The sequence below is a fragment of the Lissotriton helveticus genome, chromosome 6 (assembly GCF_964261635.1).
Source record: "Lissotriton helveticus chromosome 6, aLisHel1.1, whole genome shotgun sequence".
Lineage (NCBI taxonomy): Eukaryota > Metazoa > Chordata > Amphibia > Caudata > Salamandridae > Lissotriton > Lissotriton helveticus.
This window is the reverse complement of record NC_136067.1, coordinates 2,048,468,906-2,048,485,531: the sequence shown is the minus strand read 5'-3', so window position 1 is coordinate 2,048,485,531 and position 16,626 is coordinate 2,048,468,906. Positions and strand designations below refer to the sequence as shown.

At 46.0% G+C, this 16,626-nt stretch overlaps 1 protein-coding gene across 1 annotated transcript in view; it reads left to right on the top strand.

The window, feature by feature from the left end:
• TRIM54 (tripartite motif containing 54) overlaps positions 1 to 16,626 on the top strand; it is a 181,066-nt gene that overhangs the window by 124,109 nt on the left and 40,331 nt on the right. The gene's annotated exons all lie outside the window — the stretch shown is intronic.

Here is a 16,626-nt window from a genome sequence, read left to right as displayed (position 1 = left end):
TATTAGTTCTATATACATGAAAAAACTACTAATACATGCCACCAAGCCGTTCTTATCACTTTGGAGGCCTGGAATAGTCTGAATTGTCACAACTGTAGGAGTGTAATGGTTAATAATTGTGTTGTTATGGAACTAGCTACACTGGCACGGGCAATGGGTGGTGCAAGTTGCAGTGGCCTACTGCTGAGGGCCCCGGTGACATATTTATTTACAAATTAAGCACTGCTTCAGACCCGCTTCAATGCCCCAAGATAAAGTTCCTTATGTCACAGATTGCTGCTGATTCTAAGCTTTTGTTTACAAAACCTCTTGAATCCATACATAGGAGCACATATATGCATCTTATAACATACACAACAAAACGAAATGCACATTCAGAGTTTTGACATTAACCCGTCCACTGGTGCATCTCAATCTGTGAGTGCTGCACGTTTACATGCTACTGACATCACCGTCCAGCTACACAACCCCTGTCTTTAAAGATTCAAAGAGATCAAATATCCTTCACAAACAAATATAAAAATACTTAAACAGAGGTGATCAATATTTTAGACCCAAAATGCTGAAAATGTGTATGTTTCATGGACTTTGACATAATTTCTAGGTATTGCTGACGCAGACAGATTTTCATCGTAATGCCACAAATTCACACAATAAGACCTTTTATGCAGTAAATTCATATGAAAAGCATGTAAGAATATTCCTCCTTCACAGGGACGTAACTGATATTCTGCCTGGCCATGAAATGTATCCATGTTATAACCAGCATCATCGGGTTCTTCATTCATACCTTTAAGACGACAAGTTTCCAGTACTTCAGTCCAAAACACTTGTCGCCCCATAACACAACGTATAACGTCACCTCCTCAATGGGACTCATTTTATTGACTTGAGAAGGATGAAAGGCTGAATGGATCTTCTAGGATACAGACCAATGGCCACCAGGTGAAACACAAATTCCTGGAGACAGTGCATCAATCCATGGGCTACAAGACCAGCATCAGCCAACCCCTTCAAGGATTCGACATTTCAGGTGTGCCATGGTGTGATAAAATGTATTAAAGCATCTAGCTGGCCTTGATTTTTGTTATGTTTTCTCAGATCACTTTTTCACTCGCCCAACCTGCTACTTCAATCAATCAATCAATCAATCATGCCATTTGTATAGTGCACTACTCACCCGGGAGGGTCTCAAGGCGCTTGGGGGGAGGGGTATGCTACTGCTCGAACAGCCAGGTCTTGAGTTGTTTCCTGAAGGCGAGATGGTCCTGGGTCAGCCGAAGGTGGATGGGGAGGGAGTTCCAAGTCTTGGCAGCCAGGTAAGAGATGGATCTTCCTCCGGCGGTGGCTCTTCGGATGTGTGGTACGGCTGCGAGGCTGGTGGACCGTAGCTGGCGGGTGGGCGTGTAGAAGGTCAGGCGGTCGTTGAGGTACTTGGGGCCCAGGTCGTGGAGAGACTTGTGTGCATGGGTGAGGAGCCGGAACGTGATCCTCTTGTCGACGGGGAGCCAGTGCAGGTCCCTCAGGTGGCTGGAGATGTGGCTGCGTCGGGGGACATCCAGGATGAGTCGGGCGGAGGCGTTCTGGATGCGCTGGAGTCTTTTCTGTAGCTTGGCTGTGGTTCCGGCGTAGAGGGCGTTTCCGTAGTCCAGTCGGCTGGTGACGAGTGCCTGGGTGACAGTCTTCCTGGTCTCGGTCTAGATCCAGCGGAAGATCTTGCGAAGCATACGCAGGGTGTTGAAGCACGATGAGGAGATGGCGTTGACTTGTCTGGTCATCGAGAGGGAGGGGTCCAGGATGAAGCCCAGGTTGCGTGCGTAGTCGGTTGGCTTGGGTGCGGTGCCCAGGGCTGGGGGCCACCAGGAGTCGTCTAAGGCGGAGGGCGAAGATCCCAGGATGAGGACTTTCGTCTTGTCCAAGTTCAGTTTCAGGCGGCTGTCCTTCAGCCACTCGGCGACGTCTTTAATCCCTTCGTGTAGGCAGGTTCTGGCGGTGTCGGGGTCTCTGGTGAGGGAGAGGATCAGCTGGGTGTCGTCGGCGTAAGAGATGATGTTGAGGTTGTGCTGGCGTGCGATGGCTGCGAGAGGTTTCATGTAGATGTTGAAGAGGGTGGGGCTGAGTGAAGATCCTTGCGGGACGCCGCAGATGACTTCGGTGGCCTCGGAGCGAAACGGGGGGAGGCGGACTCTTTGTGTTCTTCCGGCGAGGAACGAGATGATCCACTCCAGTGCCTTCTCTTGGATACCGATGTTGCTGAGGCGCTGGACTAGGGTGCGGTGGCAGACCGTGTCGAACGCAGCGGAGAGATCCAGGAGGATGAGGGCCACTGTTTCCCCCTTGTCGAGCAGGGTCCGGATGTCGTCAGTAGCTGCGATGAGGGCGGTCTCGGTGCTGTGGTTGGCTCTGAAGCCGGACTGCGAGGGGTCGAGGGATCCGTTCGTCTCGAGGAAGGCGGTCAGGTGTCTGTTGACGATCTTCTCGATGACTTTAGCAGGAAAAGGGAGGAGCGAGATGGGGCGGAAGTTTTTGAGATCGGTGGGGTCCGCTGTAAGTTTCTTCAGGAGGGCGCTGATCTCGGCATGCTTCCAGCTCTCCGGGAAGGTGGCGGTGTTGAAGGAGGCGTTGATGATGTTCCGGAGTTGGGGTGCGATGGTGGAGTCGGCCTTGTTGAAGACGTGGTGTGGGCAGGGGTCGGTCGGTGATCCGGAGTGGATGGTGTTCATCGTGCGTGCTGTGTCTTCGGTGGTCACCGTGGTCCAGGTGCGAAGGGTGGCGGTGGGGGGGCGTTGGTTCGACGGTTGGGTGCGTGGGTGGGGCACCGAAGCTGTTGTGGATGTCGGCGATCTTGCGGTGGAAGAACGAGGCGAGGGAGTCGCAGAGGTCTTGTGACGGAGTGATGTCGTTGGTGCCGGTGCTGGGGTTGGGGAACTACTTGACGATAGTGAAGAGCTCTTTCATCGATCGTGTTGCTTCCCCTAAGTATGAAATTCAATCGGTATACTTTAAGAAATGTACGAGAAATTAAGAATCACAGTTAATGCAATCATTCACTCATTATAAAGGTCGTCCATTGGCAGGGCATGATTCTTTCTCAAACGATGCAGATAAAACATGAGTAGTCCCATTTTTCAGCCCGGGTAGACCATTTGGGCCGGATTCACAAATCCATTTCTGTGTCAGACTTTTAAATGTGTGAGGCCTTAAATAGCTCCATTTATGGCTGCCAGAAATTCACCAAAAGTGAACTTGCAATTATAAAACTGTTTACTCACGTGTAAAAGCGACTCTGTAACCTTCTCTCTACACTAGTGTATTGTAGCATGTAATCAACCCATATTGTTCTGTGTTTTCTTTTGTACCAAAAGGCCCATTCTTAATCAATAAGAAAGTGATGCCCCTAGAAGCTTGTAATAAGTTATTGCAAGTGCCTGGATACCCTCATGGGTGACAAGTAGCGCTCTACAGAACTACTGATTGATTGATTAAAGTGACTTGTGATGTCAAGAGCATGGTGGCTGTCACTCGGCATGAAGGACTGCGGTGCCTGTGAGCCCAACCCCTGTTTGTTTCCCAACAGCAGCGCGTGAAACAAACTAGTGCTTGGACTGATGCTGATAGACAGTGCTTGGGGTCTGCCTCCAACACCCCTCCCCTCCACAGTGCATGCTTTCACAGGCAGCTGCTGACAGATGAGGACTGATGGATGAGAGATGATGAATGAGGAATGATGGATGATGGTTGAAGGATGATGGATGAGGGATGATGGATGAGAGATGAGGGATGAGGGATGAGGGATGATGGGAGAGGGATAGGCAGAGCTTGGGGTCTGCCTTCTAACCCCCCTCCCCTCCACAGTGCATGCTTTAATAGGCAGCTGTTGGCAGATGAGGACTGGTGGATAAGAGATGATGAATGAAAGATGATGGATGAGGGATGATGGATGAGGGATGATGGATGATGGATGAGGGATGATGGATGAGGGATGAGGGATGATGGATGAGGGATGATGGATGAGGGATGAGGGATGATGGATGAGAGATGATGGATGAGGGATGATGGATGATGGATGAGGGATGATGGATGAGGGATGATGGATGATGGATGATGGATGAGGGATGATGGATGAGGGATGATGGATGATGGATGAGGGATGCTGAATGAGGGATGATGGATGAGGGATGATGGATGAGGGATGATGGATGAGGGATGATGGATGATGGATGATGGATGAGGGATGATGGATGAGGGATGATGGATGAGAGATGATGGATGAGGGATGATGGATGATGGATGAGGGATGATGGATGAGGGATGATGGATGATGGATGAGGGATGATGGATGATGGATGAGGGATGATGGATGAGGGATGATGGATGATGGATGAGGGATGATGGATGATGGATGAGGGATGATGGATGAGGGATGATGGATGATGGATGAGGGATGATGGATGATGGATGAGGGATGATGGATGAGGGATGATGGATGATGGATGAGGGATGATGGATGAGGGATGATGGATGATGGATGAGGGATGCTGAATGAGGGATGATGGATGAGGGATGATGGATGAGGGATGATGGATGAGGGATGATGGATGATGGATGAGGGATGATGGATGATGGATGAGGGATGATGGATGAGGGATGATGGATGATGGATGATGGATGAGGGATGATGGATGAGGGATGATGGATGATGGATGAGGGATGCTGAATGAGGGATGATGGATGAGGGATGATGGATGAGGGATGATGGATGAGGGATGATGGATGATGGATGATGGATGAGGGATGATGGATGAGGGATGATGGATGATGGATGAGGGATGATGGATGATGGATGAGGGATGATGGATGAGGGATGATGGATGGTGGATGAGGGATGATGGATGATGGATGAGGGATGATGGATGAGGGATGATGGATGATGGATGAGGGATGCTGAATGAGGGATGATGGATGAGGGATGATGGATGGTGGATGAGGGATGATGGATGTGGACTGATGGGTGAGGGAAGAGGGATAGACAGTGCTTGGGAGTCTGCCTTCCAACTTCCCTCACCTCCACAATCATGCCAGATGAGGACTGATGGATGAGGGAGGTGTAATTAAGAAGAATGAATGATGGATGAGGCACGTTGGGTAAGAGATGAAGGACCAAGACTGGTGGATGAAAAATGATGAGCGGTGGATGAGGAATGATGGCTGAGTGATGATGAATGTTGGAAGAGTGATGTTAGATGAGGGATGAAGAATGATTGAATGAGGGATGGTGAATGGGGATGATAGAGGAGTGATTATGGTTGAACAATGAAGGGTGGAAAATGATGGATGATGGCAGCCAAAATGGATGCCAAACAGTTGCAATTGTACTGCAGCTCAAAGCTGGAGTAAGACCATCACCACCCATGAAAACACACAGGAACTACTGCACCTTCCAAAGAAAACAATGGAGGCAGGGGTTTAAAATAAAATCCTATATAATATAATTCTAAAATACATTTAAATATGAAAACTGTTAAAAAAATATATTTTATATAATGTTAAAACAATTCTAAGAATTTAAAATTATTAATTTATTTTAACATATTTTACCTTTTTTAAATATAAAAATCATTGTAACTTTAATATTTATTAAAATGATGACATTGCTGTTAATTATTTATATACATCACATTTAATAATTTTAAATGCATAATAAAAATGTTGTTTTACTTTAGATTGAATGTTTGTACTTAAAGGTCTGCAGAATAATTTTACTGTAAATTTAATATATTCAAAATATTTACATTTCTAATTTAAAACTAAGTTAATGCTGTGACTTTTTATGTTATTCTTCATTTTAAATGAATATATAAAATTACCATTAATATTTAACACAAATATATTTTTTTCAGATTTTTGAAAACCTTTATTAAACTTTGCCAATGTCCCCTATACTGTACCATAGGCACTCTCCAGCCCTCTGGCGGAGATCTCCACCTACTTGTAAACGTTCAAAGTAGTAGCTTTACACTCATAAATTATGCTCCACCTCCTGAATCCAGGGATTGGGGACATGCAAATCTACACTTTCGAGTAACTTTACAACTGTAAAATGTGAATAGTCAAAAGTAGTAAAGTTAGTCAAAAATCGAAAAATAAACGTTAACATGTAGTTGTGCTCAGGTGCAAGTTTACCCCTGTGAACAGGCCCCACAGTGTGTAAATGCTTCTGCCAAGCAGAAAAAAAGAATTAACAAAATCTTTCCTGGCTCAGCTTTCCACATATAACATGTGATAATTTTATGAATTACTAAAATGTGTAAAACTATGCCCATGAAACAGTAATACTATTCAGGTGTTGAGTTATATTTTGTAGTGTGCTTTGTATTGTATCAGCAGCAATAAGAAAGCATCACGACTATGTTCTACCCCTCTTTACACATATGCTCACACACACACACACACACACTCACACTCACACACACACACACACACACACACACACACACACACACACACACACACACACACACACACACACACACACACACACACACACACACACACACACACACACCCCCACACACACACACACACCCACACACACACACACACACACACTTTCTCTCTCTCTCTCTCTCGTCTTTTTACTTTGTGTAGTAAGTTTACTCAGCATAGTTAGCAGTAGCTTGTCACATTATCTTCGGCTTAAACACATCTCTGTGGCCTGGCCCTACTGCATTACCTGGTATCTATGTTCCCTCAAAATCTGCATGCCATATCATCTATGCTACAATGTCCACTTCCTTTCCTGTACCACACATCAACTCTAGATATTAAATGTCTCAAACACATGAACATGACTGTTGGACATCCACCTTTTCTGCTTGGTCACCCAAGATGTGTTGCCATTTGCTGGATGCTATATTTTTGCTGGCTTTAAAACTCTGTGCATGTTACCTTATTAGCAAGTCTTAAAATGTTTGTGCTTCTCTTTTCATTATTGTTGAATTGGCAGACTCCTCACTGGTTTATTTAACTTTACTATACATCCCTAGTATATGGTCTAAAATATACCCAGGCCCGAGACGTTAAGTGCCACTAGAGGACTGCAACACTTACTGCACCATCCAATATTGTGGCATTGCAAACATGACCTCAGGCATAGCCCTTGGTTAGGTCCCATTCTACCGCGACCATTGACTATCATTGGTGCTTTGTGCTTTTTGGCACCATTTCTACTTAAAAAGTTCAATTTTCATACCTCCGGCTCCTCTTGTTAAAGTTTAGTTGTTAATTCTATTTAGGATTCTTACTGTTTTGCATTTTTGCTTGTTACTGTTTTTGTACTGCATACATACTTTACTCATTGCTCTAAGTTAAGCCTGTCTGCTCTGTGCCATAGCCACCAGGGAGTTGAGCTCAGGTTAATCCAGTGACTTGGGGGTTTCACCCTGACAACGATTGTGATTATTCCTTGACATGGGTAGTCCCCCACTCCAAATAATAATCCAATTTCTTACACTGACTAATTGGACGGTCCTGTATTGTCTTCTGTAATGTATGCTTCATATGTATAAAAACAGTTCTTTTAGTTTTTTGGGCCTGGGCAGAAGTATTGCTTTTTTGTGTGCTGAGTTACCACAGATAATTTGAAAAATGCTGGGGTTCCTGGACATGAAGAGGGTGCCACCTGGCGTTGTCTATTTCCTACCCCCAAGTATAGAAAGTTGGACACTGCATTCAGTTCTGGGGAGAGTTATTTGCATTTTTTATTTATAAATCCAGTCAAAGCATCATCATCTTTGTGAGTGTGAAGGCGAGCAGCCATCTTCACACCTACGCCCTGAAGTGTTACCGCTCATGCGGCCATTTTGGATTGGAGGCACGCGTCATTTCCAGTAATCATTTGGTTGTTTAACTATATATTAAAGAGATAAGGCTGGCACTTCCAGAGTGCCCAAGCAATGAAAACACTCTTGTTCAGTCATAGCCTCCACCTGTCCTTGTAGTGCTGAGTCAGGGCACCTTAGTGGGTGTTCTCAATCCTCTGTCCCTTACACTGATCACTGCCCCTGTCCTTAAATCAGAATGATTGATTTGTGACGTGCAATAGTGGAGCTGTGTAAAGTGCCTCTTTGGATTGCTTCAAGGTGGTACTACATGCAACCACGAAAGAAGCTGCTGCAAGAACACTAGATTGACTGGTCTTTCCTGTGTATTTCACAATAGTTTAATTGGTACTCGCCCTCATTATGTCGTGTTCATTGTGAGATATTCACCGTGATTCATCCATGTCATGAGCTGCACCCATCACGGTGGTGTGTGGTGTATATTCACAAGACGTGTGCTGTACCTTCTGTGATTTTCCATCAAGGTGACATGCACTTATCATGTTATTCATTCACTGTGATGAACAAACTGTGCATTTTGCTGTATTCCGTGTACCATCAAATCATGGTGAGGTGTGGTGTCCAGGGCCGGACTGGCTACCGGGCAGTTTGGAATGCTGCTGAGCTGGGGGCTGATTTCCTTGATGGGGACCTGTGTGTACTAAACGAAATTTGTTTTGCTTTCATTATTTTGCAGCACACGCAGGTCTCCATGAACGAAATCAGCCCCCACTGCAGTGAAATCAGCCCCCACTGCAGTGAAATCAGCCCCCACTGCAGTGAAATCAGCCCCCACTGCAGTGAAATCAGCTCCCACTGCAGTGAAATCAGCCCCCACTGCAGTGAAATCAGCCCCCACTGCAGTGAAATCAGCCCCCACTGCAGTGAAATCAGCTCCCACTGCAGTGAAATCAGCCCCCACTGCAGTGAAATCAGCCCCCACTGCAGTGAAATCAGCCCCCAGCTCGGCAGCATTCCAAACTGCCCGGTAGTCAGTCCAGCCCTGGTGGTGTCATGTCTTCTGTCGTAACTTGGGCTGCAGGGCTTAATTTGTAAAACAATAAGTGCCGGGGCCCTCGTCAGGAGACCACTGAAGCTTCACCACCCATTTCTCCTGCCAGTGCTGCGAACAACAGTATGAACACAACTACTAACCATCACATCCTACAAGTGTGACAATTCAGACTATTCCAGGCCACCGACAGCTATAAGAATAGCTTGGGCGGTCAACTATTAGTAATTTAAAATGTGTGTCGAACGACTATTCTGGTGCTCATCACAAAAACAGACTAACAGTGCCAGCATGTGGCTAGGTGTCATAAGAGCTGGTGTTGACAATTAAGTGCCGGTGCTGAGCACCGGAAACCACCGGCTCAAATTAAGCACAGCTGCTTTGGAATGTTGTGAGTCACGTGTACTACGTGGCCAGCAGTGTGAATGTTCTTTACATATCAGTTGAAGTTTGTCTACATCTGGGGACTGAGCTGGTTACATCCTGGTGGGGTCTGCACACCTGTACCTTGATCCTGAATAGGGCACCTGTGCTGCCTGCCTCCTGAGTCTGCTGACCACTCCAAATGGAACACTATGTTCTGATCTCTCTGACGTCTCATCTTTAAGTGTAGTCACCTTGGCATGTGCTTATCATTGCATATACAGGCCGTAATCTGTGGCCATCATAATATGTACCCATTTAAGTATGAACGTGCCAGGATGTATTCTTGCTGTAGTGTGTACGGATTGTGAAATTGTGGGAGACATTTCTAAAATATTCCTGCACAATTAAACTGACATTAATGAGAGGCGTTTTATAGCACCGAGACACCCAATTGTATGAAAAAATAAAAATAAAAAATAAATGTATGCATTAAATTTTAACATGAAGAAATGCTATACTATGCTTCTGGTGGCCAATCTAGGCTTACTCGTGTGTTCAGTTTCTTTTCAGTGCACCCTCCAGGCGGCGGTTCTTCTCGGTCCCTGTCGGTGTACCGAAAACCTCAAATGTGACCTCACAATTAATATTAAAAGTACGAAGTTTAGTTAGTTCGACGGTCCTGTTTGCAAATGTTGCAGAATATGTCCTTTCATTCTCCTGATGTTCTTTCCTGCACCATGGACCTTATATGTATTAAAACAAAGGCCATTTCCTCTGCCCGAACAGAGACGTTGTTATAATTGTGTTATTGTGTTCCATGTAGTGTACAATGCAGGCTTTTTCATTAGAATAATGTGAGAACTTACCTTTACCAGGTGATGTGTTTTCTGTTTTATGATTGGTCGAGGGATTGTATCTTTCTTCTCACACCACAGTGACTGTATGATTTTTTTGCGTAAAATTGTATAAAAGCCCTTAATTTGGGCTGCCAGCAAGGATTCACTCAGCCCATCTTAGTTGCAGACTCCATGTCAGTCTGTCTGTTTACTGATCTGCACGTACAATCCTTTTCCATGATTCCATTCGCCTGTCTATTCTGAGCAGCCCTATAGACATGTTACTCTCTCTTTTACCCTTGTGCTGGTCCGTATTCGTTACTGGCTTTAAACTAGATTAGTGTTTAATTTTCACTGCCATAGTATATTTTACAAATTTGAACTAAATGAATAAAAATATCTTTCACTTTCTGTAATAATTAGAATTTTGAATAAACGCTCCTTGTTTACACTTTGAACTTTGTCTTGTGTGGATACTCCAGTGGGGGGTTTCCATGGTTATTCTTACGTTTATTCTCTGGGTAATTTCTGTAATGGTGTTTAGTCCTTAATGGGTTCACATATTGCTCCGATCCATCCATCTGACATTTTTTAATACTCTTTTTTATTAAACAAGCTTAGTCTAAATCACAGGACACAATATCAGGGTTGCATATACAGAATATGTCATCTTTGTTAACAGTGTAGCCACAATCGCATGTCTATACTCTCACCCCTAATGAACCCCAGGAGTTTCCTGATGTAATCTGAAGCAAGCCCCACCTCTCCCCCCGGACAGTCCCTATACCCACAATATTTCTGCCAATCCCCCCAGACTTTATCCCATTTTTGTGGGCATTCTCTGGCTCTATATATCACCTTCTCTGCATTGGAGCATCAATCCAGGTTAGACTTCCAGTCTCTCACGTCCGGTACCTGTCGTGCTCCCCATTTTTGGACTATGTTTCTTTTTGCCACCATCGCAGCCACTCTCTGCCAAATGGTTGTATATTTTGACAATATCCATCAGCCATTTTAAGCTGAAAAAGCACCTAAAATGTTCATTTATCATGAGAGGTACCGCAGAAGTCTTGGTTGTGAGGTGAACCCAACATTGGTCTTTTTGTCCCTGGCACAAGTTCAATGCTGTGTAGTGTGGACTCGAGCACCTCTTCTCCAACGTCTATGGTCTCACCCATCACCATTGAAAAATGGAGGTTGAACTAAATCTCTGACTCTCCGTCTCGGTGGGTGTTATGGAGAGTTGGGTACTAACAGGCAATCCTAAACGTTACGGAGGAAGTGCTAATCCGGTGAAGGATACATCACTAGAGTTTCCTTCAGCAAATGGATATCATGATCAATCAATCAATCGATCAATCAATCCGTGTTTTGTAAAGCGCGAATACTTACCCGTGAGGGTCTCAAGGAGCTGGGGGCGGGGGGGATCTGCGGTTCAGTCGAAGAGCCAGGTCATGAGGTCCTTCCAGAAGTGCGGCAGCGATGGTGAGTGCCTGAAGTGCAAAGGCAGGAACTTTCAGGTCTTTGCAATAAGGTGGGAGAAGGATCTTCCTACAGCCGTGGTCTGCAGATATGTAGGATGGTGGCCAGGGCCCATTGGGCGGACGTGACCGGTGGGAGTGTAGAATGTGAGGTGGTGGTTGAGGTATGCAGGTCCGGCGTTGTGGAGGGCCTTGTAGGCGTGTGTGAGGAGCTTGAGCTTGAGTAAATCTTTTGTTGACCGTGAGCCAGTGAAGGTCTCTCAGGTGTCTGTGATGTGGCTGCAGCGTGGGATGTTCCGGATGAGTCTGGCGAAGGCGTTCTGGATGTTCTGCAGTTTCTTTTGAAGTTTCTGGGTGGTGCCTGCGTAAAGTGCGCTGCAGTAGTTAAGTCTGCTGCCGACGAGCGCATGGGTGACTGTTTTCCTGGACTTGGTGGGGATCCACTTGAAGATTTTACAAAGCAGGCGGCGCGTGTGGAAGCAGGAGGATGAAATAGCATTAATAGCTAGAAATTCCCCTGGTGGTGTCTCCTCTGCAAGCAGCACTCCCCAACAGTTCTGGAGATCTCCCATTACCATCCAGCTCTAAATCAGTCCCTGCGTCTCTCTCAAAATCCCCCTAGCCCTAAGTTTTCCTTGTCTCTCTTGCACTCTCTTTTGAAGTTCTGTCATTTCTTCCCACAACAACACCAAAAACCAAAAGCAAAGCCATGTCACCTGTACTATGTGTAAGTCAACCCAACAGTAAGCCTATCGAGCCCTAGAGGCAGGGTGCAGCTATTGCATAGACCGATCACGTATTTGCCATGTTTTGACAGTAAAAACATGACATTTGTTTTTATTGTGGTAAGCCTCGGTCTCCCAAATGGTGAGTTTAGCGCTACATGCTGACCCCTCAGTTGTGCTAACTCTGGAATGGTGCGAACAAAGTGGGCACTCCAGGGTATCAAACAACTTGGTATATTAAATTAAGCCAAACATGATTCTCAAGTCGAAATGAATGTAGCAAGTTGTAGTGTGTAACTTCTACAAAGCTGCCACTTTGTTTGTTTTAATCCCCTGCACCCTTGCTGATTGCACATGGGGTCCTGCCTCTGAGACAGCTTCTGCCCCCCTGGGGAGATGTGCTATCGACTCACAGGAAAGGATGCATTCGGGGCCTGCACTGGGAGGATGGTATCTCCATCATGCAAGACGCCCAACGGGTGTAGGCCCAAACGGCAATCTTCAAAGGGAAGTTGTTTTTGAAGGGCAAATGGGAAAGAATTGGGAGAGGGGCAACTCTATTGTTTAGGCAGACAGGTGGGCACTGGAGACAGGCGAGGGGAAACCAGTTACCTAGCCAGATTTCCAGTGGCGTGTAGCCCCCTTGGTAGCCACACCTCTGGGTTGGGCTAGGGAGCTCAAGGTGCTGAGAAAGGATCTCACCATGTTGCAAGTGGGCAGAAAGGTGCATCTTGGGATGGCACACTTTGCAGGAAGTGATCATCAGGTGGGAAGGAACCAAGAAGCCAATTGGCTATCAACCACTTCCCTCCCTGTGGGCATTGTCTGTGCATAAAAGGAGCACCCCTGGTTTCCTGAACTCAGATCTCAGCTGGACTGAAGAGGATCTGAAGAAGGGATGCTCAGCCGCCGCAAGTTCCCGGCAAAGAGAGTTCAGCATCAGGATACCCGTGGCGTGATAGTGCGCTTTATAAGTTTGCATTACATTACAAAGAGAGGCTGCGCCGACGTGGAATACACCTGCTGCACCAGGTGGCTAGCAAAGAGAGGGACTGCGCCTGCTGTGTTATACTTAGGGAGACGTTGTCTCCGGAGCCCAGCCAGAGGCTGCAAGGTCAGCCGACTGACCTCCTTTTCACAGCTGCGGAAGCCTTCTAAAGGTGAGTGGTAGCCCAGATGGACAGGTCATTGCTTCTCACCATCGTGCAGCACCAGAAACCAGGCCACAATGCTCAGAAGTTGCACCTGAGTATGCAAGAACCAGGAGAGTCATTAGAGGGCAGCATTGCCACCCAGAAGTCAGGCTACAGCCCAGAGAAGGATTTAGCTGTGACTGCGACACCAGATAAGTGGTAGTCCAGTGGTGACTTGACCAGCCAGACCAGAGAGGGCCTCATAGGACGCTGAACCCTGTGTCCAGGATCCCCTCGTCACCTTTGTGGACTAAGGAGTTCCTGCAGGAAGACTCTCATTGACCGCATCGTACCCACAGCATCCTTGAGCATCTTCAACCATCGTGTACCCTCAGCATCAGGACCACTTCCATAGAAATCCATTGGACGAAGATAAATTGACAGGAACTACTGGAAGTCTGCTTTATGTGTGGAGGTGACTGTTTCTGAGGGCCTTGCTGGTCCCCCTGGCTTGCTCCCTGTTGTTGGTCACCCCAAGTAACTCTGACCGAGCGCATTACAACCTGCCCAACTTGTTTTTCAAAGTGTCAAATTCGTTCAATTAGTCATTGTTCACGGTTGAGTGAAATGCTTTGATTTACTGTACCTTGTAAAATCCACGTTGCTGGATCCCTCCGTGGGTCTTTTTTGGTGTGGTGTCAAAAATTATATAAAAATCTACATTGTTTTTTATAAATTGATGTTGGATTTCTTGAGTGTCATGTCAATTTCTTCTTAAATTGTTTCAGTGCTGTTTAAATGCTTTACACGTGTTCCTCTGTGTAAGCCTTGCTGCGCAGTGCCACAGCTACCCAGGGTTCAACTAAGGTTTGGCAGATGAACCATACTGGTCCTAAAGGGGATTGGTAGGTGTATTACACTGTGAGGTTGCACAACCTCACCATATAACACAACCTATTTCCTCACAGTACTTAAAGGGGATTCTGTTAGACGTCTGGGCTGTAGTGTCAGGGCGTTGCACGCCACTCTTGTGCGTGCACTGTGAGATTAGTGGGTCTTTCTGGATTAACAACTATTTCTAGCAGTACAGTATTTATACGTTGAGGTCACAGTACCATGATGCATTATTTAAAAATACTTTTTTATATATCTGTGAGAGCCAGGTTGTTCAAGTCGTAGTGTACTTGAGCTTTCCCTTTGTGCTTGTGTGGTGAACACTGGAGATGTGGTTTGTGTGGTGGAAACTGGAGATATTCTTGTGTTGTGCACACTGTAGATGTGGATGTGTGGTGGACACTGGAGACGTGATTTGTGTGGAAGAAACTGGAGATGTAGTTGTATTGTGCACACTGTAGATATGGATGTGTGGTGCACACTGTAGATATGGATGTGTGGCGCACACTGTAGATGTGGATGTGTGGTGGAAACTGGAGATGTAGTTGTGTTGTGCACACTGTAGATGTGGATGTGTGGTGGACACTGGGGATGTGATTTGTGTGGAAGAAACTGGAGATGTAGTTGTGTTGTGCACACTGTAGATGTGGATGTGTGGTGGACACTGGGGATGTGATTTGTGTGGAAGAAACTGGAGATGTAGTTGTGTTGTGCACACTGTAGATGTGGATGTGTGGTGGACACTGGGGATGTGATTTGTGTGGAAGAAACTGGAGATGTAGTTGTGTTGTGCACACTGTAGATGTGGATGTGTGGTGCACACTGTAGATGTGGATGTGTGGTGGAGACTGGAGATGTAGTTGTGTTGTGCTCACTGTAGATGTGGTTGTGTGGTGAAAACTGGAGCTGTGGCTTGTTGTGGTAGAAACTAGAGATATTCTTGTTTTGTGCACACTGTAGATGTGGATGTGTGGTGGACACTGGAGACGTGATTTGTGTGGAAGAAACTGGAGATGTAGTTGTGTTGTGCACACGGTAGATGTGGATATGTGGTGGACACTGTATATGTGGTTGTGTGGTGGAAACTGGAGATGTAGTTGTGTTGTGCACACTGTAGATGTGGTTGTGTAGTGGAAACTGTAGATGTGGTTGTGTGGTGGAAACTGGAGATGTAGTTGTGTTGTACACACTGTGGATGTGTGGTGGACACTGGAGACATGATTTGTGTGGAAGAAACTGGAGATGTAGTTGTGTTGTGCACACTGTAGATGTGGATGTGTGGTGGACACTGTAGATGTGGATGTGTGGTGGAAACTGGAGATGTAGTTGTGTTGTGCACACTGTATATGTGGATGTGTGGTGGACACTGTGTGGTTCTGAAAATCTGGACCCTGTTATTATCCCGATATCGAGGTCCAATACCCGTGTCACAAAATATCAACGTACCATGACGAATTTGGTGTCAGCGAACCGATAATGATTAGGGCATCATTCCCATGCATTTGCGTCATAATCGAGGGTCGCCAATACCCCCAAATCGTAGTTTCCGTCCCTACCCCTTAGACTCCATTTTGTGAACGGCATCCATCTTACGTCTTGCCCTCATGATAAGTCAATTAAAGGTCGAGCTTGATCTAAAAGGACACGTCCTCCTTCCCTGACTTCCCCCTGACCTGTCCCAACTGACTCCATTGCCTCTAGCCAAGCCTGTTTTGGGCAGCCCCTCGCCCAGTGGCCAAATGCGATAGCATCGATACATAACATTCCTCAAACCATTCACTACATACAAACCATGCTTTCTACAAACACACACCTGTCCTGTTCCCCGTTTATGGCCAGTTTTATGACTAGGAGGTGCCTTCCTTTATTGGGGTTTCATCGATATCTGATGGGAGTTCCGGGCTTGGCTAAGTAATCTATCATGCATTGGACATCTAAAATACGGGCTTGCCTACATGACTTCGCTCTTTCGTATTATTGTAGAAATATGTGTATAGCCATATCATAAACTCAAGAATTCTTGCTTGCAGCTATTATTTCTGTATATAAGGAGAAGGCTGGTTCTGTAAAAACTAACAGTCTCCTGAGAACACATGACCCGTGTTTGTCGTGCTTCTAGGACACCTGTTACTTGGTAGCTATCAATAAAACTCGATCTCTGACTCGACTAGAAGACTCCGTGTTTCTGTGGTCCGGAACAGGGAGAACTCAGAGGTCTTCGGGTGTTATCCCCTGGCACCAAACGGGTTCCTAAAAACCCGTTACCTCAACTGTAGATGTGGTTGTGTGGTGGAAACTG